The sequence below is a fragment of the Puma concolor genome, chromosome A1, assembly GCF_028749965.1.
Source record: "Puma concolor isolate L17-30 chromosome A1, mPumCon1.1.hap2, whole genome shotgun sequence".
Taxonomy (NCBI): domain Eukaryota; kingdom Metazoa; phylum Chordata; class Mammalia; order Carnivora; family Felidae; genus Puma; species Puma concolor.
The window spans coordinates 215,156,736-215,181,988 of NC_141667.1; the positions used below are offsets into that span (position 1 = coordinate 215,156,736).

Sequence of the window (25,253 nt, forward strand, 5' to 3'; positions counted from 1 at the left end):
TTCTCCTTTTGGATAACAGCCCTATATTGCTGACTCATATCCCTGAGTGACAGGGTGAGAATGGCTTTTTACCTGCAGAATACTTACCTGTCAATTCCATTCTTTATGATGGCTAGGATAATCTATCAGTATTTTTTCCCCAGATGTACAAAAACCTCACACTTCTAGAAAGAACTGCCTAATGCACTGGCAGTATAGCTCATCTTGACTTGATGTTCCAATCTATAATTGGAACCATTAGACTCAAAGCAAAGCCTCCCAAAGTTCTGTAGCCATTTTCTTCATTTTTAAACATATGTTGTTATATTTATCTGGGTAACGATTTAATTCAAAATTAAAAAAAAAAATACACGCTATTCTTTAATTGTCAGTTTAGAAGCTATACTTCATTTTAGAAGCCATAAACACTAGAAATAATGATTTAGACTGACCATGTGGAAATGGTTTCAGGGACTAGCCTCTGATTCCATTAACTTCTGTGCATTTTCCCTTTTAAATCTACAATGAGAAAGACACAGTTGAGAACAGAGGATGCTTTTTAAGTTAATCTGCCTTTCTGATAAAGCAATGGAAACAGAAGCTCAAATTACGTTTCTGAAGTAAAATGGGACAAGATAAACAAAATATTTCATTTCTAATTGGCTCCTGGGGAAAAAAAAATCTCAATGAAGATTATGTATGTTTCTATTAATTTAAGTAAATTAGTTCATTTTACTTTTTCACACTGATGTGATAAAGTTGAAGCGTGCACTCTTAAAAAAATTTTTGACATACCTTAAAGACAGATTTAATATTATCTCATTAAAACAACATGTATTGGGGTGCCTGGGTGGCGCAGTCGGTTAAGCGTCCGACTTCAGCCAGGTCACGATCTCGCGGTCCGGGAGTTCGAGCCCCGCGTCAGGCTCTGGGCTGATGGCTCAGAGCCTGGAGCCTGTTTCCGATTCTGTGTCTCCCTCTCTCTCTGCTCCTCCCCCGTTCATGCTCTGTCTCTCTCTGTCCCAAAAATAAATAAACGTTAAAAAAAAAATTAAAAAAAAAAAAACAACATGTATAAATGAGTGGATTTGCAGTGGAAAAATCTGGATCACAATCTTAGCTCATTTGTTCACTATCAGATTAAAAAAAAAAAGTCACATTACCCCTCTAGATCTGCATTTCTTTTATTCACACCCTGGCAATTAGTAATCACACTCTGTAATGTTTACACCTTATCTTCCTTCCTCTCTTGTGAGTATGGCTGAGAAATCCACACTACACTTAAAAAAATAAGATCAAAATACAAAGCTGTAATGGGGACCAGTACAACCTGCAGAAAAGGAGCTAGCACTCCAGTGTAGAGAAAGTGGAAAATTTGAGGCTGAAAGTCTTATTTGTCCCCCTTTCCTAGGGTTTCTGAGCTATAGTTTCCTCATCGGCCCAACAGACTGATGGTGCCTGTTTTGAGATTTTGTTCCTACAGTGGAAATGCTAATCAGAATCTTGAACAAGTACGTGATAAAAACAGGGCTACTCTAGTGATGCAGATGTGTGGATGGAGGGTCTTGCTCACTCTAGCTCAGCCCCAGACACACATTGTAAAATCTTAAAACCAACAAATGAGATTTAAACACGGTTGTTTCTAATACTAAAGTCTCAGTGTATCTTAACATCGTGCACTTGCCCAATATGTGAAGAGAAAGTGGCATTTTATTTTTTTTCAACGTTTATTTATTTTTGGGACAGAGAGAGACAGAGCATGAACGGGGGAGGGGCAGAGAGAGAGGGAGACACAGAATCGGAAACAGGCTCCAGGCTCTAAGCCATCAGCCCAGAGCCTGATGCGGGGCTCGAACTCATGGACCGAGATCGTGACCTGGCTGAAGTCGGACGCTTAACCGACTGCGCCACCCAGGCGCCCCGAAAGTGGTATTTTAGAGGCAAAAAGCACTGTGTCAGACTTGTATTTCCAACTGTTGTTGGACTAAATATTCAGGAAAGCTACCCTATCAAAAACACCTACATGTTGGATAAATTATAACTAGCTTACATATAAACACATGGCAGAGTTCTCTAGAAAACAAGGGAAGCTAACAAAAACTGGGACCCACAAACTAAAATCATAATGGTAAGAAAACCCTGAAGCTAAAGCTTCCCTGAGGACAACTGAATAAACCAGGCACCCAGAGTTTATATATTAATGGGAGAAAAAGAGGGCTATTAACCCAGAGACTCCTAAATTCAACTTGTACTTGAAGAAACCTCGCTCTCAGTGTGTGTGAGCACTGGAAGCTAACAGCCTGTCTCAGAGGAAACAGATAGAAAGTCTACCTGTCCTACCTGTTCCCGGGGTAAAAAATGTAATCATGGATATAATAAATAATAGTCTTCCCTTAAAATCTATACCAAGAGACTAGCTCTCACATGGGTGTGGTGTTCAAATTTGGACTACTTCGGCTGTCGGGAAAACCGCAGGCCAAATAACTAAATAAAAGCTGTCCTAAAGCACTCTCTGATGCCCAGCTGAAGAACAGGCAAGTCTGTTCTGGAGAAAAACCAGCATCATTAATGCTTTAGTCATCTCAGGCTGCCATAACACAAGTACCCCAGACTGGGTGGCTTAAACAACGAAAATTCATATTCTCACAGGTCTAGAATCTGGAAATCTGAGATCAGGATGTCAGGATGGTCAGGTTCTGGTGAGGAGTCTCTTCCTGGTTTGCAGACAGCGGCCATTTCATTGTGTCATCACATGGTGAGGAGAGAGACAGAGATCTCTCCTTCCTTTTTATAAGGCTACAGTCCTATCTGGTTAGGGTCCTACCTTTAATACCAAGGAGACTTAACTACCTCCTAAAGATCCTATCTCCAGGTATAGTCACACTGGGAGTTAGAACTTAAACACGTGAATGGGGGGCACATAATTCATTCCATAGCACTTAATATCATTCCTCATCGTTCCCACAGATTAAGGTCTGCCAAATATGAGCCCATAATCAACTATTACAAAATGAAGATAAGGACCCAAGCCAGCACAGGCACCAGTCAGAAGCACCGTTAAATCAGAGGTTTAAAACCTCAATGGCCTCAAATGTTAGCATTATCTCACATGGAACGTAAAAGAGTTATGTTCCAGGGGCGCCTGGGTGGCGCAGTCGGTTAAGCGTCCGACTTCAGCCAGGTCACGATCTCACGGTCCGTGAGTTCGAGCCCCGCGTCGGGCTCTGGGCTGATGGCTCAGAGCCTGGAGCCTGTTTCCGATTCTGTGTCTCCCTCTCTCTCTGCCCCTCCCCCGTTCATGCTCTGTCTCTCTCTGTCCCAAAAATAAATAAACGTTGAAAAAAAAAATTAAAAAAAAAAAAGAGTTATGTTCCAAATGTCTAAAGACATAAAAAAGAAAACATTTCTCAGGAGCAAAAAAAAAAAAAAAAAAAAAAAAAAAATACTATCAAAAGACATTCCATCAGACGTAAAAATAGACGGTTTTTGGAGATTAAAATGAAAATTTTTGACATTAAAAACTCAGGGATACTTGACGCCACAAATGAGAACACAACCAGAAGGAAAAACCCAGAAGACAGACTTGAGGGACCAAGCCAGATTGTAGTGCAATGTGGCAAAGAACACGGAACATGTGGAAGTGAGGTTATGAGACACGGACGATAGAAAATGACAAGAAATACATCATAATCAAAAGTTTCTTTATCCAAAGGTACCCTAAAGAAAGTGAAGGGTTAACACACAAACTTGGTGAAGGTAAAACCCACAAAGATCGTTAGTTTGGGATATAAAGAGAATGCCTCTTGATCAAAAGATAAATAACCCAACAGAGAAACAGGCAAATGTCGGAAACAGACAGTCGAGGAGGAAGAAACACAAATTCAAGCAGACATTTCAAAGAGGAAGAAACACAAATTACCATTAAACGTAAGAACAGATGCTCAAATAGTAACTAGAGAAATATAAATGCAAACCATGAGATACCAGTTAATACCCAAGATTGGCGAGGTGGAAGGGATTAGAAAACCTGTAGTTTCCAGATGCTGACAAGAATGCAGAGCACTGACAACTACTGGGAATTTAAATTTGTACAACCACTTTAGAGAACAATTTGGCATTACATTTGAAGATGCACATAGCCACTGACTAATCATTTCAATCGATTAAGTCTATTTCCCAGAGGAACACTTACACATATGAATCTGACTTGAGAAAGGTCAAAGGTCTTAGCAGCATCATTGTTTGTAAAAGCAAAAAAAAAAAAAAAAAAAAGGAAAAAAGAAGCAAAGAAAGAAAATCCAACTATGAGGAACTCAAATGAAGTCCATCAAAAGATCAAAAACTTTTGGAATAGTCATACAACAGACTATTTCACAGCAGTGAAAATTAATGAATTGTAGCTACGCTAATCAACGTGGATACATCTCAGAAAAATAATGAGTTAAAGAAAAACAAAATAGAGTATGACTCAATATAAACTTATGTAACATAATCTGTTGTGTACAGATGCATGCATGTGTAGCAAAACCCTAAGACAGAACATTGTCATCACAAAAGACTGTTCTGATGGGAGAGAGAGGCGAGAGGAAGAGTGGTGAAGGGGACATAGGAGGTGTTCGATTTCTTGCTGATATTCCATTTCTTCAGCTGAGTGGCACACACACAAATACTGTTTCATTCTTTTTTCATAATGTAAATATATGTTATGTATTTTTTTTAATTTTTTTTTTTTCTTCAACATTTTTTATTTATTTTTGGGACAGAGAGAGACAGAGCATGAACGGGGGAGGGGCAGAGAGAGAGGGAGACACAGAATCGGAAACAGGCTCCAGGCTCCGAGCCATCAGCCCAGAGCCTGACGCGGGGCTCGAACTCACGAACCGCGAGAGCGTGACCTGGCTGAAGTCGGACGCTTAACCGACTGCGCCACCCAGGCGCCCCTTTTTTTTTTTTTTTAATTTTTTTTCAACATTTTTTATTTATTTTTGGGACAGAGAGAATGTATTTTTGATTGTATGTACGAAATATTTCATTAAAATTCTAAAAAGAGCACTGGGGAAGGGAGTGAGCAAACTCTGACCAAATCCGGGGTCCTGAGGAGATGTGTCTCTCGTTCCCTCCCACCTGTGTCTCCTCTCAACCTTAAAGGCACATCTAACAGGTTCCACCCACGAATCTTGCCAAAGGATTATGTGATAATCATGGTTTGTGCTAATAAAAGTTTGAGGTAACTGTTCCAAGGGAATCTTTGAAGTCAAAAGACCAGCTTAGGCTTTGAAGCCTTCCCCATCACCTGCCCATCTGCCCAGAGGCACCTTCCCTCAGCAGCCGCCCCTACACCTGGCTCCCAGTGGAGGGGACTACAGGATTGGCCTTCAGACCACTTCAAACAGCTTCTTGGAGCTGCTTCGAGAAGGCTAATTACTCCTAATTGCCACAACACTCTCGTATACATTTTTTATGGTGTATGGTCGGTAAGTTTGTAGTCATTTATCTTGGTGGCAAAAAATGTGACTTGAACATCTTTTCGACTGGATATAAAATGTGCGAGGACTTCAAGAAAGTGTACCAATCCGGCAGTTAGTAAGTTTGAGCCCCACGTCGGGCTCTGTGCTGACAGCTCAGAGCCTGGAGCCTGCTTTGGATTCTCTGTCTCCCTCTCGCTCAGCCCCTCCCCTGCTGTGCTCTCTCTTTCTCTCTCAAAGATAAATAAATAAGCATCAAAAAAAAAATAATAATAAACATAGTGACTTCTGAATTCAAGACTTTTGTTACTGGAGGTCAGCTAATCAATGTTTTCCTGAAACACTCGGTCTTTAAAACATAACTCAGTACATGCAGTAATTTAAAATCTTGAGCGTTGGGGATGGGTAAAAAAAAAAATGTGTGATCAATTTATGGGAACACTCATGTGGTCTTATTCATAGATGCTTTAAAATAAAACTATCGTTGTACTTTTTAAAATAAAAACAGACACAGAATGGAAGAAGAAATACTAGGGGGAAAAAAACATTAAGAACGAGGTCATTTGATTTATGCTTGATTAACTTTTGTATTTACTAGGATATCAATATCAATTAGTATGTGATTTATATTAAACAAAATTAGTTTGGTTGGATTATCAGAATGCAACTTATTGTTTTAGATTTTTCTGCAAATACAATCTAAATGAAATATATTATGGAAGGGAGGAAGGAAGGAAGGAAGGAAGGAAGGAAGGAAGGAAGGAAGGAAGGAAGGAAGGAAGGGGAAAAAAAAAGGAAGAAATTAATAAGACTTTTGCCAAAGACAGCCTACATGATTCAACTAAGTCAATTTATGCATTGATATCTGCCAGAGTGCTAGCCTCCTCTGTGGTGCACAGAGGTGCACAGGTCCTAGAAACACTAATGTTTATCATAAACTCTCCTAAAGTCAAATTTGGATCTGATGAAGCCAACGGTTATTTAGCATTCTGAAAATCGATCTTCAGAAGTTGCTAGTAATGATTTTTTTTGCCAGGTAATCATACAAAAACAATTTCAGAAACTGCTGAAGTTTTATTTAATATTCTGTATCATCAAAGTTTTCAAAAAACATCAGTAGCTATCATAATAGTTATTCAGTAACAATATTTGGCTAGAGTTTCATACATTAACAGAATAAAAGCCAACTAATTCCAAGAATTGCTAGTCTAAAATTTTTGCTAATAGTTATTTTAGAGGAGAGTAACAATCTAGGGTCTGATAGAGACTATGTCCTAGAGCGACTTCCAGGAAGTTTATTTATCTTCCTGTAGCTTTTGTGGACTTATTTCATTGGCAACAAGGAAACACACATGCTCAGGAGTACACACATCCAGGGCGAGGGACCAAAATGAAGAAATGATTCCTTAGCCTTACCTCCTGATGGGGTCTGAAAATTCTTCAGGGATTGGGTGAGTGGGGAGAGTGGGAGTCTGAGATTGCAGGAGGAGGCCCCTTCCATATCTGGGGTAGCTGCAAATTCCCCATCTTTGCTCTCCTGGTTCCCTGCCTGTAAAGAAAGCCTTAAAATAAAACAGAACAAGAAGCCCTGCAAAGTTCACCTGGGAGGTGAAGAGAAATGAGGAGCTGCTACAGAGAGTGTTCCCCACTCAGCAGGAATCCGAGTCGGGGGGGCACCTCACCCACGAGGACCCACTTGGATTTGTAATTCTGCTGCCCACCCCGACTGAAACAATTCATCAGCCTTCTCTCAGGAGGAGGTCTTGGACTATTTATTTTTTTTTATTTTTTTTTTTATTTTTTTTTTCAACGTTTATTTATTTTTGGGACAGAGAGAGACAGAGCATGAACGGGGGAGGGGCAGAGAGAGAGGGAGACACAGAATCGGAAACAGGCTCCAGGCTCTGAGCCATCAGCCCAGAGCCCGACGCGGGGCTCGAACTCACGGACCGCGAGATCGTGACCTGGCTGAAGTCGGACGCTCAACCGACTGCGCCACCCAGGCGCCCCGGTCTTGGACTATTTAAAACCCAATTCATAGCAAGGATGCTGAGTAAATATTAGTTTTCTTAACTCTTTCTCCTCCTATTGTCAAATCAATGACCTATTTTGCACAGAGGAAGCTGAGCGAGTTGAAAAGTACACTGAAACTGGCATTTCAGCTGGGTGAATCCACTTGGGTTTTTGGACTGGTGTCCAGTCGTCCTGTCCTCTACAAGGTCGGCCAGTGGTTGTGCCTTGACGTGACCTATTCGCTATCACAGAGCCCCATCCACACCATGCCCCATTTGTGCTTGGGTGGATGAAAGCATGTGGCATTGCAGAGAAAGAGGGCAGAGGAAATTCTCCCAAGATGCACTACATAATCCGCTCCTTCAGACATCTCTCCTCTCTTTGCAACCTGGAATGAAGTATCCAGAAGTGTGGCACAGTTCCTTGACTGTCTGCGAGTGGGAATGGCAGTGGTGACAATGGCAGCTGGCCTGGGTCCACAGACAGAGGTCATGTACTTCTTCTCATGTCAGAAGAAGCTAGATTGCACCTGTCTGGTGTTAACAGTATGCATATAGATTAAGCTGTGTACACACACACACACACACACACACACACACACACACACACACTATTCATCAAGTGTTTGAAAAAGATAGGCAATGTAGCAACAATTCCTGAATCCTCCTTTTGTTTATTTAGTACTTTCGTTCAAAAGGCTAATTAGTGTTTTTTTTTTGTTTAAGTTGTAGGAAGAGGGGGCTGAGGTTGACACAGGACCCACAGCATCTTATCTTTGGCTTATATAGTAGGCGGTTAGGATATGCCAGGCACTGTCCTGCCCTCCGTTTCCTATCTCACTGGATTTTCATCATGGCCTGGGGCAGTAGGGGGTTAGTATGTCCATTTTACAGATGAAGAAACAAGTGTTGGGAGGATTTAGATGACTGCCCATGGTCCCACACCTATCTATTAGTAGAGCCAACATTCAAACTCAGGCCTGACTCCAAATCTCATACTGAAGATTAAAGCACTACTCATTGGGAAATGGCACACATGTGGTGTTCACGGAGGTGCCCGTTTCCCTTCAACAGAAACCGCTGCGGGGATGGGCAGCCGCTGTACGTCTGCATGCACCATGGCTTTCCTCTGAGAGCAGAGTTCTCTGGGGCTGAGCACGGTGGGGTACCAGCATCGGCCCATTCCTACCAGACCCAGGATTGCCTCTAAAACTCTAAAGCTACTCTCCAATATGGTGGCCATTAGCCACATGTGGCTATGGAGCACTCGAAACGTGGGTAGTGTCACTGAAGAACTGAATGTTTATTTTTATTTCATCTTATTTAATTTAAATCTAAGTAGCCCCAAGAGGCTCTCAGCTACCACGCCGGGCAGCACAAACACAGAACGTTTCTGCTATTGCAGAAAGTTCCTGTGAATCTGCACTGTCCTAAAAGGACAACTCTCGCTTAGGGAGATCATCAGGGTGAACTCCGTGCAGATCCAAAAGGCAGGTAAAAAAAGATTTACCTCAGAGGCACTTCCTTTTGAGGCAGTTGTCTCAAAAGGAGCTGTGGACGGAAGAAGAGCTCGGGTGATCCATCAGGAAGGTGGGTGGAGAGCAGATAGGTGGGGGACGTGGACCTCAGATGCCTCTGAGACACCCCACCCTCTTGGGGCTGGACCCACAGACAGGGGAAAGGAGCATTCCCAGGTCAGAATGGGACTTAGGGGACAGGATTTATGTTGCTATTGAGTGACTTGGAACACTGGGGCCCAAATGAGCAAAGGTCTGAGAAGAACGGAGTCTTACAGAGTAGTGCCCAGTAGGACATTATTTACAGTTTCCTCCTCTTCAGTTTCTCCCTGATTATCCGACTCTGATTCCCTTACTGAAACAACAACAACAACAACAGCAACAACAACAACAACTTACTCTCCCTCCTTTTCTTTTGCCCTCCGGTCACCAGAAAAAATATATATATAACTGCAATAAATATTTTATTTCTTCCATGTATTAGACTTTTATGTTCATTGTTCTTCACACAGATTAATTGAACGTTAGAATTTTTCTTTCTCGAGAAGAGCGAACTGCTCTTTTTAACGTGTATTATGGCCCTCAGTTAACATTCCTTTATAGGGTCATTGGGTCAATGGCAAGGGCAGGCTACACCTTTTTACCTTCATCAGAGGTATTTTCATAGGAAAATATAGGCTAACATTAGCTTTCTTGTCTAAAATAAAAATACAACTCTAGTGAAAATCAAATATATTTATAAAATATGCATATAAAATTTCACTTATTGAAGAGCTATTATCAAGGCAAAGATCTTTCCTTTTTTTTTAATTTTTTATAATGTTTACTTATTTGAGAGAGAGAGAGACAGAGACAGAGCATGAGCAGGGGAGGGGCAGAGAAAGAGGGAGACACAGAATCCGAAGCAGGCTCCAGGCTCGGAGCTGTCAGCACAGAGCCCGATGCGGGGCTCGAACCCACAGACCACGAGATCATGACTTACGCTGAAGTTGGAAACTCAACCAGCTGAGCTACCCAGGCGCTCCAGCCAAGGTCTTTTCTTAAATTTTTTTTTTTTCAACGTTTATTTATTTTTGGGACAGAGAGAGACAGAGCATGAACGGGGGAGGGGCAGAGAGAGAGGGAGACACAGAATCTGAAACAGGCTCCAGGCTCTGAGCCATCAGCCCAGAGCCTGACGTGGGGCTCGAACTCACGGACCGCGAGATCGTGACCTGGCTGAAGTCGGACGCCCAACCGACTGCGCCACCCAGGTGCCCCCAAGGTCTTTTCTTAAAACAATCAACTTCGGGAGCTACTTGCAAATTAGGGTCTGTTTTCTTCTTTACCGTAGCCTGAATGGATACCCAAGCCGTGAGACAGGAAAATAAAAGATTCCTATTGACAGTTTTAAGCTCCGTAGTCTCAATCACCAGATATGCCCTTATTAATGGGCTCTATGAATTCTTTTTCAGAATGCGTGCAATTAATCAGTTCATCTGGAAAGGCAATTGGGGTATATACGACTTGGAAACACAGACTTCAGAAACACAGATGTTCTACTGAATCCTCACTTGCATACTCTCAGCTAAATTCAACCTCTGAGCTTTAAAAAGATTTTCTAAACTGTTAAGGACAAAAATAAATAAATAAAAATAAATGACATTATACATTCACATCTGGCTCTGTCACCATTTAGGGCATGCTATCACAAACATTAAACATCTGGGCAGGGGAACAGGATCTATTTGGGAGCCCTTGGCTACCATGACAACTGAAGTGCATGGTCTCTCAAACTGTTCAGTCTCTGCTCATCTACTTTTGACACGACTGCAGTCGCCTAGAGTAGGCACCGTTGTAAAACACCAGTCAACATGGTAAGTACTATTTATGCGCAGAAGGTAAGCTCCTAGGGGATGCTTCTCTTGCTTCTGCACGACTTTAATACTAGGGATAAGACAAATCCCTTCTATTTGCGCAATGCGGTTAAAATAATTCGGATTTTATGGCTTTTATGCAGGGAAGTCTTCTATTTCTGCATTAAGATATCGCTCCTAGCGAAAAAGTCTTAATGAAAATGGTGAAAATTTGCCACCACCCTTCTTTCTCCTATGAAGAAGGAAGACTTCCTTCTGGATGTTCAAAATTTTATTGGCATTTTAAATGGCATAGAATATGGACAATAATAATTATAGCTTCCATGTATTAATGCTTCCTGTACATTGACTGTATAATGCACCTTGGACACAGCATTTTTCACTTATTCTTCAACACTACCTGTAAACTGGGGGCGCCTGGGTGGCTCAGTCAGTTAAGCATCCGGCTCTTGTTTTCGGCCTCGTGGGTTTGTGAGTTCAAGCCCTGCAGTGGACTCTAAGCTGACCACAAAGCTTGCTTGGAATTCTCTCTCTCCCTCTTTCCCTCCCTCTCTCCCTGTCCTTTCCCCGCTTGCTTGGCTAGCTCTCACATGTTCACACGCACACTCTCTCTCTCTCTCTCTCTCAAGATAAATAAACTTAAAAAAACTATCTGTTAAACTTAGTGTTATTATTTAGACTTCACAGTTTTGGAAACCAGACTATAGAGAAAGGTACAACATTCAGTCAACAAATATTTACAGAGTATTATGTGGCAGGCTCTGTGTTTCGCACTAGGAATATAATGGTATGAAGGCTTAGATCATATCCCTTCCTTCAGGGGGCTTATCATCCACGGGCAAGACTTGGCCTTACCCAAAGGAAAACAAATAGCTAGGGAGGGACACAGGCAGAAACAGAATCTGAGTCTGACCTTGAAACAAAGCACAAAACCTCGGGTCTGACGGACTTCTGTACCAGGAGCGTTGGGAGTCCTCGTTGACTCACCTCTTCCCGTCACACGATACATCCCATCAGCTAGCAAATCATGTTGTTACTAGCACACAGTTAACTCCAGGATGTGGCCACATCTAACCACCCTGGTCTAAACCACAACCATCCCTCACCTGGGCTATTACACGAGCTCCTAAAGAATCTCCCAGTGTCTGGCCCTTATTCCATTTATTCTCGAGACAGCCGCTGCCTGGGTCGTGCTACACTGTGCAGTCACACCGCATCACCCTTTGAGTCGAGACCCACTCGGGTCTCACGTGGCGTCAGAGAAAGAGCAAATCCTTACGGTGCGCCGCAGGCCTGACTCAGGGTGGGTCCCGATCACTTCATCTCCTGCCCCCTCACTAGCCCTGCTCACTCTTGTCTGGACGCATGGGCCTCAGTGCTTCCCCTTCCAACGTGGCCGGTTGCCTTCTCACTTCATGACCTCATTTCCCTCTGCCTGGAACCCGCTTTCCTAGGTATTTGCACGTTTGCTCCCTCACTTCCTCTGGCCCCGACCCAAGTGCTCCGATCTCCGCAAGGCTCCGTCTGATCACCGTATTTATGATCGCAGCCCTCCCCTAACATTCCCTATTGTCCCTTCCCTGCTTTATTATCCTATGAAGTACATATCACATCTGGCACGTTACATAGTCTATTTATTTATTCTGTATATTGGCTACCTCTCCCAGCTCTTCCTAGCTCCAGATAGTCTCAAATTAGACACTGATAATTAGGCCATCCTTCCCCCTGGGAGCCAAATGACTAGCATAGCGTTCTCTTCTTAAAAATATATGCCCCCCCCAAAAAAAAAAACTTCATGAAGCAGAGATTTTGTCTATTTTGCTCAGTGCTTTCTCCACATGACCTGTAGTGCTTGGCACGTTGCAGGAGCTAAAAATTTGTTGAATGAATTAATATTTTACTGTATCTCCTATACTCAAGCAGATTGAAAGAGCACCAAAACCCCAAAACACTATTTTCAGAACTGCTAAAAACACATTTGTGGGTGAAAAAAGCCTGGCCGTGTCCCTGAGCCTGCTTCATCCACTCCACCCGCACGGTTCATGAGCAGAAGATACAGGCATTGCCAGGGAACCTTCATCTCTGGAAAGACTTCCAACGGACAAAAGGCAAATGGTAAATTGCAAAAAAGCATGATGCAGCTGTTTTTCATTTTTATTGTAACTTGTTCAAACAAGTTGTTAAGCTGCAGGTGACATGGTGTGCCATGTATAAAATTGTAGGAAAAGGCTTGAGCCCCTTTAAAACACACTATTTAGAATGTGAAACTGTTGGGGCGCCTGGGTGGCACAGTCGGTTAAGCGTCCGACTTCAGCCAGGTCACGATCTCGCGGTCCGTGAGTTCGAGCCCCGCGTCGGGCTCTGGGCTGATGGCTCAGAGCCTGGAGCCTGTTTCCGATTCTGTGTCTCCCTCTCTCTCTGCCCCTCCCCCGTTCATGCTCTGTCTCTCTCTGTCCCAAAAATAAATAAACGTTGAAAAAAAATTAAAAAAAAAGAATGTGAAACTGTTTTGTTTGTTTAGGGTTCTAGGAGTAGTTCAATAGGAATTCGGATAGAAACCCCAAGCTGACAAGGAGCTATAGAAGAAAAATGCTTTTCTCTCTCTTACACCAAGGATAGCTCTGCGGTAAGTAAAAACACTGCTATTAGAAAGGGAACACTGTGCTAACCCACTTAAAAGTGTTAGTAGGATCTTAGCTAGGTTTAAGTGTAAATACTCGAGTGTTGGTGAACTTCCTGAATGCCAGGGAGGCGGGCAGATTTCTGTTGTGACTATGGGACAGTTTGTAACAAGGATAATAAAGTCAAGGTATTGGACCAACTGTGCAAAGTTCCCCTCTTATAAAAAAAAAAAAAACACCTCTTTTTCCTTATGTTGGAGTTATCAATATATTCTAAATAACTAATCTGTGACTATATATAACTTATTAGTAAAATGTTCTTTATGATCTTCCTTACCAATATTGCTGGTAATAAGTTAATATATCCTCTGGTCACAGAGGGGACTAATGTGTGTATAGCGCTTTAAAATCTCTCAAACCCACCAAACATACTCTTTCATATGATCTGACCAATAATTCTGTAGGGAAGATCACAACTTTGTGCTTGCCACCAGCGAGAGCAAATGTGGTCACTGACATCCTAGTTCATGGACTCAAAAACCTACTGCTCTTGGGGCACCCGCAGGGCTCGGTTGGTTCAGCGTCTGACTCAGCTCAGGCACAATCTCACAGTTCACAAGTTTGAGCCCCACACTGGGCTCTCTCCTGTCAGTCCTGAGCTTGCTTCAAATCCTCTGTCCCTCTCTCTCTCTCTGCCTCTCCCCCACTCATTCTCTCTCTCTCTCTGCCCCCCATAATAAACAAACAAACAAACAAACAAACAAAAAACCCTACTGCTCTTTCTACCATGTGATGTAGATTCTCATGAAGGATAATCTGGTCTCTTCAAGGATGCATGTTAGGCTTGGGTAGAAATTCAGGTAGAGGCGTCTTATAAAAGATCTGCAGCCCTCACCCCTAACTTTGATCTGGCTAAATCCCACCTTGAGCTTAGGGTACTGCATGGGTTTAAGGCCAGCAGCTTCTAAGTCACTGAGCTGAGAACCCTGTAGGCAAAGGCAAGACTAGGAGAGCCTCTGCCTGGCACCTCTGATGCAGAAAGGTAGAGAATAACTCCTTCGTGCGACCCCACCATTACAATATCTTCCTCTGTTCAATGTTCCTGAAAAACTTCATAGAAACATATCCTTTTCATTACCAAAGACACTTCTATAACTGAGTCCTTAATTCAGTACATGAAAACATCATCTTATTTTGAGGGTTGAGAATGGGTAGGAGTATGGTTAGAACGATATACCATTTCTGGTTGAGTACCCTGATAATAGGAATACTGGATTTTAAATAATGCAATTTTTTTTCCTACAAAACTTAAATTATTTCTATTCTATTCAGTGTCACAAATATTTTACCTTCTATGTGAAAAACATTGTGCTAGGTGTCGAAGGATATAAAGATGAAAAAGAGATTATTTCTTACCTCCAGGAATCATCAGTCTAATGAAAAGAATCGAAATCTTTCTAGAATACATTTTACTTGTATCTACCTTCTTTAAAAGGGCATACAGAATATTTCTTTGGTGACTTAGGGTCATCATTATGAACATCAGCCATTGTCCTGGGCCACATGACAGGCACAGTGGTAGTTAGAAAACAATGAGGCATAGAAACTAAGGGCTACTGATCACAGAAGTTAACCAAGAACTTGCCTTCTGCCTTCTTGAATTGGGTACATGTACAGATGGCTAGATGGACAGGTAGATGGATGGACAGAACAACAGACACATAGACAGAAATACCCCTGATGTCAATCGACTTCCTTATCTTTTCCTGTTTTTCCCATCTATGTGTGAACTAAAGTCCTGCTGTTATAGCAAATGTACTTTGGGCAAGTATAAAACTGCCTTTAGCAGCCACTGAGGCACAGGTGGCCTACAACCGAGCATCCGCAGAGTCTCCAAACTGGCTCATTATTTCTTCTTGTCGGGCCTCTTCTCTGTCCCTACTGTCGGTTCGCCACCTCCCTTTATCCCTGGAATTTCCAAAAGGTTTGCAACCACCCCTTCTAATCTGTGCCCGGTACTCGGCTATGCAACACTCTCGGTTGTTCTCAACCTACAACGGGCACTGCGTGCCCAGCAGAGTGCTGTCACAGAGCGGGCACTCAGGAAATGCAAGCACCCAGTTCCCATTCATGGGCCAGTCTTTGATCTTTCATGGTGCCCAGTCTCTTTGTCTTTCATACGATCAGGTTGATACGTACAGATACTGTTCCTCTTAGGGCTCAGCAAAGCACGTGGTCACCATCCCTCGCTGTGTATTTGTGCACATCTGTGAACAAAGTTTTCTTTTTTTCTTTAACCCTTGAGTAAGACACTCACTATGCTTGCAATAACTCATTTGTGGCTGAACAGTTTGACAGCCTAAAAGTGCCTTATTATTTTCATAAATTTCCTCCACCCAGTGGTTCTAATTTAATAAAAGAGTCACTTCTGCGTTATTTATATTTTTATAAATAGTTTGCATTTCCATTATAATGAATACACACTGGGTTTTAGTTATGTTAGTGTGGCTGCGCAATTCACTTTCTAGAAGCAGCATCACCACCCTTCCAATGCTGCTGCTTCTCATCTAATGATGACAAACCTCTAGAGGACATGAGAGCCTAAGGTTCACATCTAAAAGGCAAAGCAATCACCAAGCATGATTATTTCCACCCGTATAACTCTATACTTGCATCTGAAAAAAAAAAAGCTCTTATTTATAACATAAACCACATCATGGAATCCTTCTATTTTCATCTCTTTGCAGGCTCTCATTAAAGCTAACACACATAATAGCATTAAAAAGTGATAGCTATTGCGTTATTATGGATTAATGTAAGGTGCATTGACACAAATACTAAAAATGACCATTACAAACACAGAAAAACATTACTCCATCATACTCTTAGGGACTTCATTTCTGTAAGATTTTTCCTATCTCCTGTTCATCCAGGGTAGAGCCAGAAAAATTAGAGTCTCTGGCTCAAACATATCTTTACTAATAGGATTGTTTCCTCAGGAATTAACTTTCTATGACGCCCCTAGTTTTGAAATTTTACACCCTCTGATAAGTATATGAAAATCCCAGCATTTCACTTTGACCCACTTCAAATTTACATGGCAGAGCTCCAAATGCTGAGAACTGCATAGTGCCCATTCTTAGCACATGATATCAACCATCTGCCCTGGCCATCAGGACAGAGTCCAGATATTTCTCCCATGTGATATTATAAAGGCAATGTGCTCTTGACATTTATGTAATTTTTTCTGGTGAAATTTGCAGGTGATAAATGGATTCTAGCTTTCTCAAACTGGGACCTACCTCACATGCATGTGAGTACTTTTCTTGTGCTGTATATCAACTGTGTGTGTGTGTGTGTGTGTGTGTGTGTGTGTGTGTGTGTGTGTGTGTGGTGAGCAATTTAACAGAGACTGAATCATGTGAGTGCCCCCAGAAAAGCTAAAGATTCAGTAACGATTCAAACTGTTATTTTTTAAGTTTTTACCAAACATTTATTAAGTGGAACTGGAGGAAAGTTATTTTGTATTAACAAAAGTGTGTATCTATTTATGGTGAGTTAACAGAGTTATTAGTTCATGTACGTGAATGAACATATCACTTTCACATGCTTCAACCTCTTTCATTTCACAACTATTTGGTATCTCATTACTGGACAGAATTAGTTACTTATACTCCCCCGGGAAGTGATAACTTACACAGATACAGTTACAAAGTTAAAAAATGGATTTCAAAGTTCTTTTGTTTGTTTACTTTCACACTTTTTTTTTTTTGTCAAAACATTTTCCAGTTTTCTGTGGTCCTTTTTTCTGTTCAGTTTTCTTTTATGATTTACCAAACAAAATCCTCAGAAATAGAGATTCAAAATAAGTGTACAGTATTGTGACTGTAATTAATAATACTGTAATATATATTTGGAAGTAGCTAAGAGAGTATTTCTTAAAAGTTTTCACCACAAGAAAAAAAAGTTTGTAACGTGTATGGTAATGGATGATAACCAGACTTATTATGATAATTGTTTTCCAATATATATATACATATCGAATCACTAAGTTGTATTCCTGAAACTCATGTAATGTTGTATGTCAATCATATGTCAATAAAATAAATACATTTAAAAAAAGAAACCACTCATTTCCAGTAAACGGACCTATATAAACTGCTACTCGGTTTAAGAATTTCAAGTATGAACTGCCAAATTCAAGCGATTCTAAATCAGGGTAGTGGTGTGGCTTGCCATAACACTATGCAAAATATTCAATAGAGAAATTCCTCAGTGCCAAGAATTTTTTGTTATTGTTAGGAAAATATTCATCAGGGATAGTTCAACAATGGCAACAATTCTTACTGGTATCTCGTGCCCACCCCTGTGAGGGAGCTGGAACAAATGTCGTATTATCAATCGCCTAAGTGTTACATGTGGAAACCTGAGTTAGCAGATGCCATATTTGCCATTGATACTAAGGATACTCCACTGGCATACGGTGGTGCCCGGGGAAGCTGCCATTCCTTAACCCAGCTCTGTCCACCCAGACATGCACGTGCATCCACCAATCCATCAGCGAGGCATCAAGAATTACCATACTTAAGAAGAGTAATCCTTCAGTCTAAGTGTTTAAATGCACGATGCTAAACGTACACTGAAGGATTTGAAGCAAGGAACTTGCAACAATGACTCGGTCACACATCTGGTTCAGCCCTGTCCGGATGTCGGAATGCATCAGTCATTTTGGATTTATTCATAATGAAAGAAATCAAGTCACAACCCATGTGGTCTCAAAGGTCTACTTAGATGATGATGAAGACCTATGATACTCCCTGAAGTATGGCAGACTTTCCAAGCTTATTAAGAATATACGTTTCTGACATTTTAAATATCTTAAGTCAGTGATTTTAGCCCCTTGGGCAAAACAGTGTTGCAGCATGTAATTCAGGTTATTTCCACAGAGCCAGTTCAATCTCAAATCATTATTTCTAATGCATGCTTAGCAATGCTACTTGTGTGAAGTCACTTTGCACAGCAGTGCCAGCAACCACACAGTGTGACTTCACCAATTTCTTTGCACAGTGCACAAAACAAGTAAACCTCTCAGCAGTTGGGAGCTTTGGCCAGAGGCCTGGGCTTGCCCCTGGGGGGTACCTCGTTCTTCTTCATGAATTCCAGCAGAGTCATCTTGCTTCTCAGCCTCACGCACTGGCCTCGTAAACAGATTCCCTAAATGATCCCCAAGATTCTGATGTCACATTCGGAGGGGACGCTTGCTTTTCTTTTTTGCCAATTCTGCCATTTTTTAAGTCATTCCTATCCAGTCAATCACTGTCAAGAGCCATCAATGAGTGTTAATGCTCTGTTATTAAAGAATTCTTGGTAATTTGTTTCATAGGGAGAGTTGGCCAAGGGCGACCATGGGAAGGCAAGACGAAGAAAACCCATTTCAACTACTCCAAGTTGATTTCTGTGAAACACAGAGAATCAACTGATGTCCCATGCAGGCTCATTTTGAGTAAAGTGGTGTGTATTACAGCCAGAAGGGCAAATGAAGTAAATCACACAGTGAGCAAACCAGTTAACAGTAGCAGAAAATGTTAGTGGTGCCTGGGTGGCTCAGTTGGTTGAGCATCTGACATCAGCTCAGGTCATGATCTCGTGGTTCAAAAGTTCAAGTCCCGCATTGGGCTCAGCGCTGAGAGCTCAGAGCCTGGAGCCTGCTTCAGATTCTGTGTCTCCCTTTCTGCCCCTTCCCTGCTCTCTCTCTCCCCCACTCTCTTTCTCTCAAAAATAAATAAACATTAATTTTTTTTTAAAAGCAGTAGTAGAAAATGTTAGAAGTGAAAATACAGATGTAACCCAATGGATTACACTCATACTCTTGTAAGTTACTAGTATGAGAGTATTATATTTAAAGCATATCGCCCCACACCTGTTAGGAGGGCCATTATAAAACCAAACAAACAGAAGACAGTGAGTGTTACTATAAATGATTGTAAAATGGTGCATCTTCTGAAAAAAACATGATGGAGGTTCCTCAAAAGATTAAAAATAGAACTACCATTTGAGACCAAACAATTCCATTTCTCGGTATGCATCCAGAGCAACTGAAATCAGGATCTCAGAGAGACATCTGCACACCCGTATTCACAGCGGCATTACTCACAATAGCCAAAAGGCAAAAACAACTATACTTCTAGCCACAGATGAATGAACGGAGAAAATGTGGTGTATACATACCAGGGAATGTTACCAAGCCATAAAAAAGGAAATCCTGAATCACGCTACGACACGGATAAAACCCGAGGACATAATGCTGAGTGAAATGAACCACTCACAGAAAGACAAATACTCCATGATTCCACTTATATGAGGTATCTACAGTATTCCAACTCGAAGAAACTTTTGGTGTTTTATATATATATAACCAATATACATAAACATATACATGGATCAGCTCTCTCCTAGGGATGCAAAAATATCAAAAGCAGGAGCAACAGGGCACCTTATGCTTTTCTTAGTTTACCCTGAGGGTAACAAGTCCTATCTCTATGATCACTGGAGTAGTGTTCACCGGAAAGCAGCCTGTTCAGAGCCCTATGCCCCCGCACTGCCCCACCGAGCATTTGCACTTAGCTTCACAGCACAGCGAGTGCAATGTCAAAATCACTACGGAAAGACTCTTTACCTTGGTGCGAGGAACCTGGGAAACACTGGACACGGTCAGCTCCTGAGGACAGTTCCCAGAAGAGGCCACAGGTCACAGGTGGGGCGGGCTGCCGGCTGGAACGGCTGTCGCTACGCACAGCATGCCCTAAACCCTGAAACGGAAGAAACCACGTGCGTGTGACCAGGGTGGAACAATTCTGAGTCGTCTCTTTTTGTAGGTTCTTAAATTCCTGCAGGAACATCGCACTTAACTGCTTCACCCGTGCTTCTGAAGGCAGGCTGGAAATGGAAGCTGTCTGCCTGTCTCATGTACTCATAAACACTTCCTCAAAGCAGTGTGGTTTCTTCCTCGGCACCTGTGCTCACTTTCTGGCTCTTATTCCTCCACTCGCTCACTGTCCTCGGTTGTGTCACTTGCTTCAAGCAATCCAGGTCCTACATTTAGATTCATGGCTACGTATCCATCAGCTGTACCTAAGAACCACTAGACTGGCACATTCCCCTGCACCTTATATGTGGAGGGCAGCTTCTGAGGAGGGGATGCTGGGGACAGGATAGCAGGTGTAGAGCCTCGCTATACATTTGCCAAGTATGGTCTGCAGAACAGCAATGGAGCCATCACATGGAGCGTGCTAAACAAGCAGGATGCTGGACCCTACTCCAGAACTACTGAATCAGAGCCTGCATGTAACAAGATCCCCCGCATGAACTGAATGTCGAATGGACATTACAGTTTGAGAAACTCTGGTGTAAAATCTGAATATATTTGGAGCCAGATTTTAGAATTCACGGAGGGGGTATCGTTTCCGTAAGTGCAAGGCTACTTCTAGAATAAGGAAATAAATACTATTAATCAAATACTTATTTGTGGGATGCATTACTTACTTTCTTTGAAATAAGAGGAATAAATAAATCCAATTATTTTACGGATAGGGCCTTAAAGCATCATCAATAAGTTTAATAACCTTCCACAATGAGACTTAAATACATACTCTTTTTCTTTGTATTTTAATGAATCTTTTCATAAGGCATAGTTAAATCGTATTAGTAACAAATAGGCGTGTTATCGTAATTTAATAATACTGAGAAATAATTCCCCCCAAAAGGGAAACAGGGCATAAACAGGTGAATTTTACATGAAGTAAAAGGAATCTAAGTGCTAGAACCCTCCATTTCCACATGCCCTTACAGGGACCAGCAGCTAACATGCTATTCAAGTCTTTGTTCTTTTTCTTAAAGGCAGACTCAAAAACTATATAACTTTGAACCTCCGTAAAACCCGGAACCATCCCTGGCCTAATTAATTATGAAAACCATTTTTAACTTTGGAATATACCACTTTTTAGTTTCTTTCAATATACTAGGAAATACCTCAAATTATATCACAATCATATAGTCTACAAATGAAAATAACTATTGAAGGAGGACCGGAAATAATTCTGCTCATAGGTAAGAGAAGTTCTTTGTAATAAAAAGATTCATATCTTTCAAAGTTATCATGTAACACCATTAAACTAAACAAATACATGGTTTATTCATATTTCTCTTCCGCTCTTCTTTTTCTCCCAAATTAACTAAAAAACCTGAATATTGCTGGGGGAAGGGGAATAACTAAAAGAAATACACAAAAATACTTTCTGGGCATTTTTGTTTACTTCCGCTTTATTATTTTCTTCAAGTATTACAAGGTCATATCTACTTGTGCTTCTTTGCGTGTTTTAGAAAATACAAAAGGTGGGGCGCCTGGGTGGCTCAGTCGGTTAAGCGCCCGACTTCAGCTCAGGTCACGATCTCGCGGTCCGCGAGTTCGAGCCCCGCGTCGGGCTCTGGGCTGATGGCTCAGAGCCTGGAGCTTGCTTCCGATTCTGTGTCTCCCTCTCTCTCTGCCCCTCCCCCGTTCATGCTGTGTCTCTGTCTCAAAAATAAATAAACGTTAAAAAAAAAATTTTTTTAAATAAAAAAAAATACAAAAGGTAAAACAAAAAAGTTTTAAAAAATACACAGAAAAAATGAGATAAATTCTGCTAACACTTTAGTGTCTCAAACTATTTAGATATAGATATTTTTAATGTGATTTTGAGTGTGTATATTTGTGTGTATTTGTGTTTACGTGAGTTGAAGAGTTCTGAAAATTGCTATTTCATCCACCAAACTCCTCATATAGTTTTCCAGAGAAAGAAAAACAGCCTTGCCTTTTATATTTGGCTACAATGTATTTCTTATGTATCATTATCAGTTAAATGATCTCTCAATGTTGGGAACTTTGTTTCTGATGTTTCATTTTTATAAATAAAGCTATTGTGGAAATGGCTATAGATGTTTCCTCTTATATTTTTCTCATTCCATCCTTAGGATAAATACCTTTAACAGAAATTGTTAAATACTATTTTGAAACATATTACCCGTTTGCTTTCTGAAAAATTTTATCATTTACAGCAACATCAAAAGACTTCATTAAGAAAAAAAGTATCTGCCATTATGAAAGTCAAAAAATGTGTTTTTGTTTTTCAACGTTTTTTTTTTTTTTTTTTTTTTTTATTTTATTTTTGGGACAGAGAGAGACAGAGCATGAACGGGGGAGGGGCAGAGAGAGAGGGAGACACAGAATCGGAAGCAGGCTCCAGGCTCCGAGCCATCAGCCCAGAGCCTGACGCGGGGCTCGAACTCACGGACCGCGAGATCGTGACCTGGCTGAAGTCGGACGCTTAACCGACTGCGCCACCTAGGCGCCCCGTGTTTTTGTTTTTAAAACTGCTTTATTAAAGTAAAATATGGGGGCGCCTGGGTGGCTCTGTTAGCTAAGCATCCAACTGTTGATTTCAGCGCCAGTTGTGACCTCACGGTGAGTGAGTTCAAGCCCCACATCAGGCTCTGTGCTGATGGTGCAGAGCCTGCTTGGGATTCTCTCTCTCTTTCTTTCTCTGCCCTTCCCCCTGCTCGCTCTCGCTCGCTCGCTCTCTCTCTCTCTCTCTCAAAAATAAACTTTAAAAAATAAAGTAAAATATGCATACAGAATAGTGTACAACTTAATGAGCTATCACAAAGCAAACACACTCTTGTACTCCCAACCAAGGTATGGAATATTAGCGGCATGAAAGCCGCCTCATGTCCCTGCTAGATGCACAAAATTTATCCATGCTGCTCATTTTGTCTACAGTTCACTCACTTTTGTTGGTGGGTAATAATTAATTATGCAAATATACCACAATTTGCCATTCTCTTGTTGAGACACACTATATCATTTAATGTAGTTTATATATTTGGGCGCTGCTGTTTTGGTCATACAAAAAAAGTAAACTTTTAAGTAAACTTACATGTATTTAACATATATATTAAACCTATCAATCTTTTTCTTTTGTTATTACATGATTGGTGCTATCCTTTAAAAATCTTTTCCTTGGGGTGCCTGGGTGGCTCAGTGGGTTGAGCCTCCGACTTCGGCTCAGGTCATGATTTTGGTGCATGGGTTCGAGCCCCATGTCGGGCTCTGTGCTGACAGCTCAGAGCCTGGATCCTGCTTCAAGTTCTGTGTCTCCCTCTTTCTCTCTGCCCCTCACCCACTCATGCTCTCTCTCTCTCTCTCTCTCAAGAATGAATAAACATTAAAAAATTTTTTTCTTAACTTTTCCTACCACAGGATTATGAAATGTTTACCTACATTTTCCTCTAATACTTTTTTCATTGTTTGTATCTTCACTTCACTTGGAATTTACTTGCATGTAAAGAGTTAAGTAGTTGTATGTCTGTTCATCTTCCCTCAATGGGTAGGCAATTTTCCCAAGAGCTTTTATGAAATAACCCATCTTTTCCCCCTGCTGTCATAAAATGCTTCCTTTATTATATACTAAATTCCCAAATATATACTTGAGTCTCTTTCTGGATGTTCTCTTATGTTTTTAAAACATGCTAATATATTCTTCAATTGGTCATGTAAGTACAAAGTATAAAATTCAAGAGGAAAAACAGAGCGTATAAAGATAGTAAATAAGGCTTCTTTCACACCTGCCCACCAGACACATAGCTACTCTTCTCAAGTTCGACCATGGCTTTGAGTCATTTGTCTACCCTTCCAAAAGTAATCTGTGCCTATAAAAAAAAGTGAATATACACTCCTGGGTATATTAACATGTCTTTAAAATAGCATAGCAAAGCACAGTTCTAGAGTTTGCATTTCCATATAAGTCAATTCATCCGTGCTATCTCATCCTTGGTACTATCTGCATTATATGAATTTATTTAAAACCTATACCTCCTGATGAACTGAAACACTGTGTGTCATCTTTTGCTATTATCGGTAAACCTGAAATGAGTATCTGTGGGTAAATCTCAGAAGTACAATTCAGGATTGAAGTATATATGTTTTTTTTTTTTAATTTTTTTTTCAACGTTTATTTATTTTGGGGACAGAGAGAGACAGAGCATGAACGGGGGAGGGGCAGAGAGAGAGGGAGACACAGAATCGGAAACAGGCTCCAGGCTCTGAGCCATCAGCCGAGAGCCCGACGCGGGGCTCGAACTCACGGACCGCGAGATCGTGACCTGGCTGAAGTTGGACGCTTAACCGACTGCGCCACCCAGGCGCCCCTATATGTATTTTTTAAACTACACACTTTGCAGGGTGCCTGGGTGTCTCAGTTGGTTAAGCATCTGACTCTTGATTTCAGCTCAGGTCATGATCTCATGGTTTGTGAGATCTCATGGTTTGTCCCTTGTTGGGCTCTGCAATGACAGCACGGAGCCTGCTTGTGATTCTCTGCCTCTCTCTCTCTCTCTCTCTCTCTCTGCCCCTCCCCTGCTCTCTTTCTCAAAATAAAATAAATAAATATTAAAAAAACTATTTATTTTGAAATAATTACAGATATATGCTGTTGTAAGAAATAACACAGATATGCCCTGTGTCACTCACCTAGTTTCCCCCAAGTGGTACCATTTTACAAAACTACAGTACATTATTACAACCAAGATATTGACTCTGATACAGCTGACATACCAAATATTTCCATCGCAAGAATCCTTCATGTTGCCCTTGTGTAGCCATACCCACTTATCTCTTTCCCCTATCCCCTTCTTTTTTTTTTTTTTTTAATTTTTTTTTTCAACGTTTATTTATTTTTGGGACAGAGAGAGACAGAGCATGAACGGGGGA

The 25,253-nt window shown here is 41.3% G+C and overlaps 1 protein-coding gene across 8 annotated transcripts in view; it reads right to left on the reverse strand.

Annotated features, from left to right (window-relative positions):
* The window catches only part of ENOX1 (ecto-NOX disulfide-thiol exchanger 1), a 585,762-nt gene that overhangs the window by 393,264 nt on the left and 167,245 nt on the right, over positions 1–25,253 (reverse strand). For all 8 annotated transcript variants that reach the window (XM_086711591.1, XM_086711599.1, XM_086711581.1 and 5 more), the window contains one exon: positions 20,127–20,259. The gene's annotated coding sequence lies outside the window, so the exon portion shown is untranslated. The remainder of the gene's footprint in view (positions 1–20,126; positions 20,260–25,253) is intronic.